Here is a 14,381-nt window from a genome sequence, read left to right on the forward strand (position 1 = left end):
ATACCCTAATACAAGGAATATACTCGTATGTTCGAATTTGAATTCAAACCCATGTAAATTCAGCTGTGAAGCTACGTCGAATTGATATTAAATCTTAGTAATCAATATGACCTTACGTGCAGAGTTCGACATAAACTGTGGCGCTAAGTTTCCGCTTTAATAAAACGTTCCTTCAAAATTATTAACTGCCCCTCGAGCTATTATATCTGAGTTCTTTTACAAAATATCAGACCCCTACTCTATGTCACATAAGTCAAAGAAAACAGATCATTAACATCCAGTTGTTTTTATTCAAGCCAGTTAAAAATATCATCATCATCCACCGCCTATTAACGCATATGAGAGACAGCAACCAGTTATGGGACTGCTGGCCCCAGGCCTCGTCTGTCATAAGAGAGTAGGTATAAGAACATAGACACTGCTCTAATACGAGTCAGCGGGCTTTAACACGACTATTATTTCAAAGGCATTGATAATAACCGGGACTGACGGTTTAGCGTGCTCTCCGAGGCACGGGGGTTGACACCGCCAATTCCTAACTCCGAGCTGGTATTGAGAATTCTTCAACAGAAACTGCATAGTATGCATACATCCCGAGACTTCAACCAAATTCCTCCTGATCCTGAACATGCTAACCAATAGACCAATGGAGCAGATAAATATATAAATATCACAACAAAAAATATTTTCATTGCCTTAATGACTTTCCGCAAGAGCATTATTTTTTAGAGGCGGCTCGGGACAAGCCAAGAGCCTGAAAATCAAAAACGATTCTTCCGGAATGGCGCCTGATAGTCGCTATAGAAGGCTATAATTATCTTGACCCGCATCATCTGCTACAATGGCGACCGCCCGCGGCGCCTTCACTACAATACGAGGGCTCTCCTAAAAATGTTACTTTTCTGGCAACTGCAACATTTATTTTTTCGCTTCAAGTTTTCTTTGGGGTAACATTATGAATATTTATTCGGTCCAGTACAATATGATTGTAATTAGCCGACAATCTTGTAAGTTAATCTTCGAAGAGATGCGAAAGAGAATTTTATATTTTGATACTTCTCTGGTTTTATCTTATTGGCTTTGGATAGCTACGGATCTATAAAAGAAATGCCTCTGTGCAATTTATCGTTCCGGTACGATATCGAGTAGAAACCCATTATATTGGTCTGAATTGAATATAACTGTTATAAACCTACAATCTTCAGTAGTCTGAACGTGCGCAATACTACACAATAGGGCTGGTTCAGACTGAACACCAACACTTTAATACAAATTTACTTTTGGAATTAAAGTTTTTATTTCATTTAGTGGTGACAACAGTATTCTTATTTTATTTAATAAATACTGCCCTTGGCTTACGTTACTATAATAAAAAACTTGTTGTTTTGGCAAAGATCCATAATCCATAATAAAAAACCATCCAATTTTTGTATACTAATATATACTTACTACTATACTTAGCTCCGATTCAATCATTTGAGTTCGTATTTGAATTGAAAGAGTTTAAGTTATGCGTAATTATTAGTATGAAAAGTTGGCCATGTTTCCTCGATACTACGTAAACAACGCTGACTTGCGATTTGCATTATGCTAACACAGTACAAATGCAACAATATTAAAGTATAAAAAGCACATTTAATTTAGCACTTTGCATTCTATGCAATTAAAATTTCACTCACAAAATGTCAAAGATCACAAACGTCTTCTAAAGAATGCATTCTAAGTCTAATAAAAGATAGGTACCTAGTGTTCATTCTTGTTTAGTTGTATCAAGTCTGAGTGACATGACACAGTTTTCGTTTGCCAACACTTACTTAGTTACCTCTCGGCGCAACTGCCCGTTTCATTCACCGCCTTGTATATCCGAGCCAACATTTTGAACGGTAGATACAAAGCACAATAATAGAGTCAAAGATAACAAACGGTTAGTGAATTGCATGTAAATTAATCTTTATTCTAAAACATCATGTGATCATTGTTCTGTTCATCGGTATCTATAGCCTAATATACTCCTTAAAGTCCTCTCCCTACCGGAGGGTTTGCCCATAATCACCATGAAGGTCGAGTTGGTGATCGTAGCAGGTGGTAAGTAGTAGCCCAGAGGACGCTGCAGCCCGTCCTCCGTTATATTCCCTTAATCGCCTCGTACGAAAACCACGGGAAAAGCAGGGATGGTGACAACGATAGTCTGATCTACCGTCGCCACACGGCAACATCATAACATTGAGAATAAAAAAAAAACTGCCCGGCTAAGTTTATTGTGTGCTCTTCTTAGACCAGGGCGAGTTTGGAACCCTCCTAACTTTCGTTCTAAGTTAACGGATTAAATTATCACCATCATTTAACATTAGTGATAACATCTTATATTTATGAACGCTTCACATGTGCCTGTGATAAGGTCTACATGAATAAAACATTTTTGAATTATATTATGTGATAAAGCCAGTAAGTTATAATTATATTGTAATAACAAGGTGTTACTCGCGTTAGATCAATCAAGTAATAAAATTTGAATATACCTCTAGAGGTGTAACAAAGAAAGGATTTTTAAAATTCTTTTACTAAGTAGGTTAACATTGGAAGACAGTTTGTATAAAATAAAATTTAAAATGAAAGTGTGTAATTTTTCAAGTTATATCCACATACAAAGGTATATATAATAACTTGGTATGTGGGTTTTTGGTTAGAAGGCCGTGCGGATATGGGTGTTATGGGGAATGTAGGTTTGTCATAAGTTATATCCATGCAATTTGGCATTTTTACTTTGAATTGCTTTGTCTTTAGTTTACACAGGTACCTACTGCGGCAAAATTTGTCTTTCTCAGTGGATATAAAAAATTCAAGCTTCGGTTAAAGAGTAGATCAACTCCTTAATAAACGGGATATCTAATGAATAAATATCAAAATTGATATTCTTTAGATTACAAAATAGATCAGTTCGATGATTTGTTTTGTTATTTCACTTTTGTTTTACTGAATTCCAGCCAGTAAAGTTCAAGGAATACAGTTAATCTTGGGACGGTATTTTAATTTACTTTTGAAAGTCTTAAAATCCTGTAGCCCTTAATTTGCTCTAGATCTCAGTATGCAGTCGAAAATTAAATCTGTTGAATTAAGCCTAAACGAGTTTATGTCCTTTGGGTAATGAATCCTACGAAACAAATTATTATTCCTGCCTCAATTTTGTGGACTACATTACTCTGTGAAGATATAATAGGGGTGCTTTATGCAGAATATTGTATATAAGAGCTAAAAAAACTCTTGTTTTTATGAATTAAGATCACACAGCGGACTATGGGAAGATGGTAAGAGTCAAAATAACTGGAATTATAAGTCGTTATTAAACTGAAGTAGTATCAATAGAAAGGAGATATACCCAAGTAGACCGATGGACTGCAAGTCGGGTCCAGATATTTAACGTTTCCCCAATTTGTATCATAATTGATTGATTTTTTTAAGTCATACTAGTAAAAGTTTGAGCTCAAATAGTCAATACAATACACCTGTCTTTGTAATTATCGAATAGTATTTCTCTGTCACCCGTATCTCTGCCAACCATTATGTACATACAAGTAAGTTGTACATTAAACTATCTTAACCAGTTATCCAAGTTTGTCAGAGAGGTATAGTTATAAATACTAATAAGGTTAGCTCTTGATAAAAATGTCACCTGATAGTAAGTGATGATGCAATCTAAGATACGAGTAGAACCACGATTGGCTGGTCTGGTATGGCTGGTTACGGCCAATGCCATACTAGACCAGGCGAAAGAAAAATTCAGAAATTATATATTTGAGATCGAACCCACCCACCCACATAAGAGGCCAAACCTCAACACTGCTGCAGCACATGTCGGTTCATATTAATAAAGCCGCGTAATCTATGTCCTAACACCTACCTACCTAAAACTATACCTAATTATTTGTTCACTGTTATCATAAAGATAACTATATTTATGTACCTATTCTGAAGTGTTGCACTTGGAGAGCACTGCCTCCTATAATACAGGTAAATCCTAGCATAGGGGCAGAAGTTTTTCCCCTAATATATATATACAATTGCTTAGATCATTTAACTGGTAACTAATGTGTCTTTTTGTATACCATTATAATTGTAGGTGCTTGTTTCTTTGTGCCCAATAAAGTATATTAGTATTATTATATTTTTTTTCTATCATTTATTCTTTTTCATTTTTTTTTCTTAACAATGCTTAAAATAAAAATTTATAAAAATTAACATCCAGCCTTCGCTTGCGGGGCTTTTGAATACCCAAGCAACCGGCGGTCAGGGCTCCAGAGTGAGGAACCTCCTCACAATACGCGCCGTTTCAAGGACTACTGCCTTCTGTATCCGACCCTTGATCCAACAACCAAGCGAAAGCTTCTTAAGATGTTCGTCGAAGCTTTTCGCGAGAAGACCATTGACTGAAACGACGATAGGAACGATAACGGTCGACTCAACACTCCACATGGCGGTAATCTCGTGACCAAGGTCCAAGTATTTAGATACTTTTTCTTTTCAGCTTTCACCAGATTATGGTAATGTGGAAAAGTAATGTCAACAATTATTGCACGGCGCACTGATCGATCGACTAGCACTATATCAGGTCTATGAGCTGTAATATACCTGTCAGTGATAATCGTTAAATCCCAGTAGAGCAATGCACTATTATTATTATATTATTATTACCTCGTAATATGAACTCAGAGCATACCACTTTTCATTTGAATTAATTAAATAGTTTCAGCGTGATGCCCGGCCAGACAAAAATGAAAAAATATAATTTTTCTCATGACAAAGATTAGTATAACTGAGTGCCCTCAAAAAACTAATTTCAAAATATATTCGTATCTGTGATGTACAGAAGTGGAGCTGTTACAGCATTACGAGGTATCATAATAACATCGATAAGCGATGATAGCCCAACGGGTAAGGATTCGGCACCCGTTTCTGGGGACTGAGTATGAACCCCGGCACGCACCTCGGCAAGGAAAACATCGTGAGTAAACTTGCATGCCTGAGAGTTCTCCGTAATATTCTCGAGGGTGTGTTAAGTCTACCAATTCGCACTTGGCCAGCGTGGTGGACTGCGGGCTTACCCTTTTCATTTTAAAAATAGACCCGTGCCCGTGAAATAATTGGTATGCAACATGTTGGCTTCTTCACAGTCACTTTGTTACTTTATTACCTATAATACAAGAATAAATTATCATTTAAAACATTCTGATTTCCATATCAAAAAAAAACCTTACAATTATAAAAAATATACAAATAATGTTAATTAATTATAATTATGTTAATGTCAGCATACAATAAGTAATATAAAACCCAACCACATTAATTTAATTATTATTACGTCATTAACGTAATATATATAGTTGGTCATTTATAGTTTTTACTGCAATAAATATTAATTTACACATACTAATATAATAAATGGGAAAGTGTGTCTCTCTGTGTGTTTGTACAATAAATCAATGAATTCAACTGTATTAAAATTATATTATAATATATTACAATGCTTTCTAGATCTTAATCTAAAAATTTTGACTTGGAGCTCTCAAAGTCATATTCAAGTTGTTTTTTATTCATATTTACCTACCTGAGGAAGCACTTTTGATGCGTTCATGAATACAAATTTTTCCAATTTAGTGAGGCGATTCGTTCACAGCTACTGTGCATATAATAAGCGGCGTTATATTCATTATCTTGTCGCTATTAAACACTTACAACAAGATTATGTGATGTCAAAGTTATTATAGGGAGCCATATAGCCTTTGGATCACGGCCAACGGTCAAGAGCCGAGTGACCTTAATGCTCTACATCCTATACCCCACATATACCTACTTACGACTAATGAAAATCGTATTCTATATCAACATAATATATTGCCTGTTTATTTTTTTTAGTATTGCTAGAAATATTTTGGCGCCTGACGCCGGAATTCACAGTCTACTTAACACATTCACCGTCAATGACTGTATAAGGAATATAGTGATGCAGTCACACTTACGTGGGAACTGTGTGAGTTAAGGGTAGTTTGCATACTTGAGAGCAATTTGTACGTTGGACGCACAACTAAGTTATATATCCAAATTTGGGACCCATCAACAAGAAAAACGTTGTCTTCTCCTTTAGATATTAAAATGAAATCTGCAGGCTAAGATTAATTTAATTGTTAAGGCTGTTTTCGATTATAACAGATACATTTGTAATTTAAAAAAACCCTGTACGAAATCACGTTCTTTCACAATAGTTTACATTATTCTACTAGTCAAGCTCTTTCATTTGATATCCATATTGAGGTAGTTGTGAAAAAAATTTAATCCGCCATTTTCTGGTGGCGGGCATCTTAGACCGATTTTCATCAAACTTTTAACTTACTCAAGATAAATTCACCTTTCTACCAAAACAAAAACAAAATCAAATAGGTTTTGCCGTTTGTGAGCTACAAACACAGACACACTCAAGAATACCACGTCAAACTTATACCACCTAGAAAATAGAAAATGATTATTATAAGATCCTATTGGGAGTACGTAACAATTACTTCATTTAATAATTTTTTTTTTAATTTTTATTAATTTTTAATTTTATTAAATCGATGTATTCTTAGTTTCTATTATATTTTGTTATTCCTACTGTATTTTGTTTTAATTTTTAATAATAGTATTTGACATGAATTTATTCACCTATTATTTACTATTCCTATTATTATTATTATTATACAGTCATTAACCTACAGACAGAAAGATAACTTTTAGGACAGGTGAATCTAAAAAAAAGCTTGTAAAAAACATGATGTTGCTATAAGCGCTTTTTAACATTGAACTCAGTGTCATTTCTCTGGCTATTATATTTTTAAATCCTCCCCGGGCAACGTTTACTTACATAACAAGGCAATAAAGGAAAACTTTGCGATTTACTGCGGGATATTGTCAGCGTATTTCGGATTCATACAAGTTACCACATCCGTGGATCGTGGGCGGCTATCCGGTATCCGTGAAGCCAACGCCAGCAAGTCTCACGATTGAAAACATCATTTAACATGGTCTGGTGAACCAGTAACATACAGTTTTTTTTTCCGAAAAATGAGCCGAGTTTGGTTTGGATAAAGTTTTGGTCAAATAGTTTTTATATTTAGTTATTTAGGTAGTGAACAGTGCGGCGAACAATTAAACAACCAACCGACCATCGATTCATCATCATCATCCTATCTAGGCTCACTACAGGGCACGGTCCTCCTCTCAAAGTAAGAAGGGTTAATGTTTAAGTCCACCACGCTGGCCAAGTGCGGATTGCGATCATGGAGAACTCACGGGTATTCAGTTTTCCTCACGATGTTTTCATGTTCAAGAAAGTTAATTAAAGTGATATTTAATCGCTTAAATTTCACAACGCACACACTCGCAAGTCCGAAAAGTTAGAGGTGTGTTCCGGGGGTCGAACTCGGTTGCCCTAAAGGAAAGCCGAAGCATTACCTTTTAGACTATCACCGCTACTATCGATTACTGCTATAAAGTTTCCTACAATTTTTAACAGATAAAGAACTACAACTACTAGTCTATAACACTGGGAAGTTTAAATATGCGTTTTAATAAAATTTAAATAATATTATAGCGTCTGCAAAAAACTTAAAATAACTGAAAAAAAAACCTTAGTTTCAATTTTTTTTTGTTTTGCTAGTGGTACATATATCTCAAAACCACCTTGAATTCAGTAGGACTATTAACTCCACTTCAACAATTATGATGCAGTAATAAACTAGTTTGCAGAAAATCCTATCGCCTTAGATTTGGATCTTTACGCTTTTGACTGACTGATTCATTATGATGTTTCAACCGACTTACAAAAAAGTTTGTTGTATATTTGTTACGCGATTATTCTGCCAATTATATGCCGATTTTGATGATTATTTAGAACCATTGGGGGAGGGAATTTCCAGTAAAATAGTCCTGTTCCGCTCTGAGTATTCTATCTTCATTATTTACAATTTTTATTCAACGCCGAAATAATACTCCACACGGCTATTACGGTATGAGGGCAACGCCGCATGAAACAGAATATCACACAAAAATATTTTTTTATTGTATTAAATATTAATATAAACATTTGAAAAAATATGGTATCATCATACACACGAAACAATAAATCCCGGTTGGGGAAGAAATAATATAGATTTTTCCAAAAGTTATACGATTGATAGATTTTAATTTGCAATTTCTAATGTTACAAAGTCGATTTTAATTTTTGGTTTTTAATATCCAATAATATCAACAGAATATTTTTGCTTGGTATTCAAAAAGACTTTTATTCAGGTTTTAATTACATCTGTGTGGAATCAGTTTAAAAATGTCAGTAAAAAATGTTTTTTAACACTTCTTTAAAAGGAGTGTTCTTAGTTATTGGAAGGATACGCTCGACCGCAAGGAGCCCTAGGCGGCTCGGGCCGTCCGGACGATTATAAAACACATTTTGTTAATGATGGAGTTGACTTTTGTTTGAACAACTTATGACCATAGACAAATTGAATAATTTTTCTATTCATATCAACAATAAAATGACAAGTGCCAGAAGAAAAATATAAAATAATGCTTGTTTGAATCTGTGTCAGCGCGCCATTTATTTCCCACCGTGACGGCGTGTGGAGCTGAGGGTTTTCTGGATTTTATAATAAATAAGTACAGTGTTTTGTGTAATGACTAGGTTATTTTATGTTCATAAAGCAACAAGAAAGCTATTTTATCAATTGGATTTGTGAACTTCGTTGTATTTTTATCGCTATAAAGGTCAAATACCGGCACCACGTTTTAACCATTTTCATGCGATTTCGGTGCAAGTTGACGCATTCTTTACGATTTTTATATATTTCATTGTAGATTTATACTTCTATAAATAGCACTATGATAAAGATAAATTATTTATAAAGCCAATACCGTTTACAGAATCATGAAAGGTGGGATGGATATTTTTTTATACGCATTTCCCCAGAAAGTGTCCCCAGAAACTAGTGAAGGATCATTATCTCTTTCAGCCGAACAACGCTGTAGCGAATCATTTTAAGTGTGTAATTTGAATTATTTATGTATTTCATACTAATTGGGGATGTTATATGTAATATATTTATGTTATATATTTTATTTGTATTTATATGTAATATATTTATATATATATATATATATATTATAGTTATATTTATATATATATATATATATATTTTATTTATATTTGTATAATTTTTAAATCTTATTTATTGTCCACCTACCTCTTTTCTATGTTTTTTCCTTTTACGCCATTGGTTGCCTGGAAGAAATCGCTATGTAGCGATAAGGCCACCAAATTGTACTCTCTTGATTTGTATTTATATCTTTGTAACTACTTTTTGTTTCTTTGGTGTACAATAAAAGTGTATTCATTCATTCATTCATTCAAGTGTCGTAAATGTAATTTTTTAAAAAAAAGAACGTCTTCCAAATTTGAACTGTTTGAAACTGACATTTAGGTTTTTGAGGATGGATGGCGCTTCAGAGGTTAATACCTACGCCTCAGATTGGTGGAAACAGGGCGGCACTTTGCAGGCCCTGTCTCCCGCATACACTGCGAAGTGTTGCTCTGTTCATAGACGATGGGCTTCCAGTTACCACCAGGTGGGCCATCAGCTTGGTCCGCCAATTAGAACTAAAAAAATATATACCGACAGTGAAACTACCGAACTGTGCTGAAAAGTATTGTGCTCTTATTTTTTAGAAATTGGTGAAACAATTGTACTTTTTAATTATATTATTTCAGGTATATATGTAAATATTTATCTACCTCAAAAATCTTTTAAGATAGTTCCGCTTAGGTATATTTAATATACACGTATAACATATAGAATGAACCTGCAGTTGACCGCAAATGTCCGTGTAAAGAAATATGTCAACATCAATGTTACGAGTTCGTGTCGCTCCGATTCAAGAGATACCTACAGCTGCGAGCTTCCACTTGATATAATATAAACAAAAAGATGGCTCACTTTGCAATTTTTAGCTGAAGTTTATAATCAAACTAATTGACAATATTCAGATTGCAGATGGTGCTAAACTAATCTGATGACGGCTTACCAGAATACATTGTATATATATTGATAAACCCTAGTGCTACAGGAATTGGTGAAACTTGTTTTCTCTGAACTCACAGGTTTTGTGGTTTGTGATAAATTCATCAGATCATTATCACAAAACTAGCTTCTGCCCACGACTTCGTCAGCGTGGACTTCAGAATTGGGTCTAAAGCTTCGCTCGTTAACAATTTCTAATCTTACCACGGAAACTAATTGAGAGATTGGTATAGTAGGTACATGTCCTTTTCATAGCATATGTGACATGCATACCAAATTTCAAAGCTGTCTGCCCGCGGCTTAGCCCGTAAACAATTTTCAATTTTCCCTACTACCTTAAGTAGTTTTCGAAGCACTAGGCTACATGCATGCCAAATTTCATCCAAATTCGTTCAGCCGTTTTTGCGTGATTGAGTAACAAACATCCACATTTTCTTGACAAATAAAACGAAAGGTTGGGGTAGCGACTTATTTACTAGTTACTTTATCGTCTCTTTAAGCAAATCTTGCCGCGACCGTTGGTATGTATATATATGTGTACCTATGTAACTGTACAAACTTTTAACTGACTGTTTGCAAAAATCAAGTAAACTGGTTGCTTAGGAAGGACAAACAAATAAACAAACAAACAATCACACTTTCGCATTAATATTATTAATAAGGGAGCAAAAGTTGGATTACTTTTATTAAGCTTGCTTAAGCAACCTTAGCTTATTAAGCTTTATTAAGCAAGCTTAATAAAAGTGATCCAACCTTTTAAACCTGGTCAAAACTTGTTATGAAAATTTTACCCCGAGTCTGTTGTGTATTCAGTCTTATTCTAAATCAAAGATGTTCACTGCTACAAAATGGCGGATTAGATGTTTTTACAGCCCACATGATATAGATATCAAATGCCATTTCATTTGTAGTAGAATGCAGTATATAATGAAAAAAATCCAAGTCCAAGATAAGTGAAACACAATAGAGGATCAAAGTGTTTAAACAGTCAATATAATAAAACTGAAATCCTAACAAATCAAAGTACTTCATCAACTTACAATCACAATAATTCAAGCTTAAATCCCTCCAACTAAGTCAGTATTTCATTGTTATCTGATAAAAGATAGGCCGTTAGGGTGACTAAAAATGGTGAGTTTTTAGTGATACACTAACATTATTAAGTAAATACACTAAATAAGAAAAAATATGCAAGTATGAACGATGCTACATATTAACAGTGTCAGTATCATGGGAAAAAACGGTTTGTTTAAGAATTACCAATGCCCCAATTCTGGACTGGTACTCAGAATATGATTACAGAAAAAAGCCAATACTTTACAATTTTGCAGCCATCCGATCCGTATTTCAACAAGCTTAATAATTTTATTTTAAAGGTTTGTAGCTGTTAACCACCTGCAAGGACACACAGGCAAGAGACAAAAATTATATCACCTGACAAGGGATTTCATTAACATGTCCACCTGCTTAATCACGGGAACACGGAATAGGAGAAGTTTACCCCCATTTATTATTATATGTATATTATTATACACATATATTACACATATATTATATGTATATTATTTTCACTAATGCGCCAGTTCTATGAGAGTTGATAAAGCTGTAAGATAAGTTAAATTTTTATCCTTTCCCGGGAAGATAATTGTATCCTGGCCAGCCGCGCTGACAGCGTCTCTGGGGAATTGGGGAGTAGAAACCCCAGGGCCTGATGACATGGGATTGTAATTCCATTGAGCTAGTAACGTACATATATAAATAAAAATAACTATAACCAACATAAAGCAGAAACCTAAAACAAAAGCCGAGAAACCTTCTAAGAGCACTGACACCTACATAGTGGCTCGTTAAAGGCCTATTAGCACTCACGATGGCCTCCCATTTAAAGCTATTGATTTTCTATTATCACCTTCCATTAATCCGAAAGTCTTATTACCTGTTCAGCAAAATGGATCATCTATTTTGAACGCCAATAATTATCATTACCGTTTAGAACTATAACACTTAAGACAAACTTTGAGACTTGATAATAAATTCCGTATTGAAGACTGTTATAAACTATCTTGTTATTCTAGTCGCTTATAATTAGTATATTTGACTACAGATAAAACGGTTTAAATTCCAAAAAGGGCTGTAAAATCGTTAGTTATGCGGAACCTGGCGTGTGGGTATTACCATTTCCCTAACTCCAGCTGGTATTAGGAATTGCTGGTCGGGAAACTAAATAATGTATACTTTATTTATTGTCTGACCCGGATATTGAAGCCTAGTCGAAAATTCTGACCTAGGTCTAATTGCTATTAGTAAAGTTCGATACCAGTATTTTTTTAAATAAATGTGGTGGCGGCAGATCAGAATACAGTTATCACCAACCCTCTCCTACGGATGTCGTACGAGGTGACTAATAGAATATAACGGAGGATGTACAGCAGCGTCCTTTGTGCTGCTAGTTTCATCTAATCTACATCTAATATAATCAACCCGCCTGCCCAGAGTGGAGATTATGGGCAAGCCCTCCCGTTGGGAGAGGCCTTTAATCCAGCTTGGTTACATGCTAGATGAAGTATACGTTTTATAAAAAAGCCCCTTAGAAAAAAAGGTATAAGTATGCAGAAGTAACGTGAATAGTATATTCCCATATTAAAGTCAACAAAACTGTTACTTACCGATTCGAAATTTCGTATTCAGGTTCCGTAGCACAATATGTGAGATATGACAAATTCTATTTTCGATATTCAATTACTGTTATTGGGTGCAGAACATTTCTTTCAAACAAGTTCCTTCCTGTACCTACTGGGTCAATTTATGTCAAAAGTTCTAAAAAAAGATAAACCAGCTTATCGTTCCGTGAAAAAACTTAGCTTATTTTAAGATTTACCTATGTACAGTGAGCTTAGAAATGCTAGTACCACATATTTAAAATTATCTACATTTTTTTGTAGGAATACGAGGCCACTGACTTTACTATTCAGTATAGGTTTAAACCGAATACCTCAAGCTGTCTTTGAGAACAAGATGTTTGTATTTTCAATGGTAATTGGAAGCCAACGCCTATAAACAGAGCAACACTTCGCTTGGCATACAAGGAACACGTCGTACAAAGTGTCAACCTGTTTCCATCAACCTGAGGCGTAGATGTTAAGCCTTCTGTGCCGGACGGCATGTGCTTGGCGGCAGAAATAGGCCACTGTACCACTTCCCCGAATGATAACTGTCACAAAAAGTCAAAGCTATTGCTAAAGTACATATGGATGGACAGACAACGGAATCTAACCTAACCCTCAAAGATATAACCTAACAATACAAATTCTAATATTATTATATTAAGTAAACATAATATTATTACAAGAGACCATAAATACAAGTTGATTTTGTGACAAAAACTAGATATTTATGTTCAGACATAATGTGTCAATTTGTATGGCATATGTTATCTGTCAAGATGCTACGCAAAGGAAATGTAACCGCACTAATGACATGCTCTCTGCACATGTCGATGTCATTTGCTTCTACGTAAGTGTTGGTATCTATAACTGATAAATTATCCATCTTGCTTTAGAATTGACAATATGATTTCTGTTTTCTTACAGTAGTTACATATGTTTAACTGGCTGAACCGCGCGATTGTTTCATTAACTTTATATTAACAGTCCCGTGGGAACTGTTATTTTCCAGATCTAAAACAATCCGTTATCCGTCCGCAGAATAAGTCTATCTCAAAACAAGAGAGCCGAAACTAGGATACAAACAAACCGACTTATACAGTTCGCGTTATATACGAGTTGATAAATTTGACCATCCAAATTATTATTAAAAAACGCGTTGGTTCTGTGGTTTAGTTTTGGCTGTGTTTCAGATAAAATTAATGGATTGTGTAGTTTAAAAACCTTTCTCCCAGTCGGGGCTTGAAAACCTATATCAGAACGTTGAAGATACATAATCAGTACATTTTTCCCCTCTATTCACAAATAACTTTACAATAACAGCACGGGGATCCAGCTCGTCGTTGTGTGATACTAAATAACCTTTTTGGCCTTTTAATTTTTTTCAAATGAGACATGTAAATTTCAGTAGTTCCAGAGATTTACGCGTTCAAAAAACAAAAAAACAACTTTTTTGAATTTAAATTGATGCATAAATAGAAAATATTGATTACTTACCTCAATATACTATAGAAAAGGTAACCAAATAAGTTTTTTTTTTAAATCGATCTGGTATTAATCGTGTCGAATCGATCTTGCATATATACTTTCATGACCTTTTAAACCTATTTTGGGATGG

General features: G+C 34.6%; 1 protein-coding gene across 1 annotated transcript in view; it reads right to left on the reverse strand.

Annotated features, from left to right (window-relative positions):
* Positions 1–14,381, reverse strand: part of LOC120630065 (trace amine-associated receptor 6) — a 62,523-nt gene that overhangs the window by 18,822 nt on the left and 29,320 nt on the right. The gene's annotated exons all lie outside the window — the stretch shown is intronic.

The sequence above is a fragment of the Pararge aegeria genome, chromosome 15, assembly GCF_905163445.1.
Source record: "Pararge aegeria chromosome 15, ilParAegt1.1, whole genome shotgun sequence".
Classification (NCBI taxonomy): Eukaryota; Metazoa; Arthropoda; class Insecta; order Lepidoptera; family Nymphalidae; genus Pararge; species Pararge aegeria.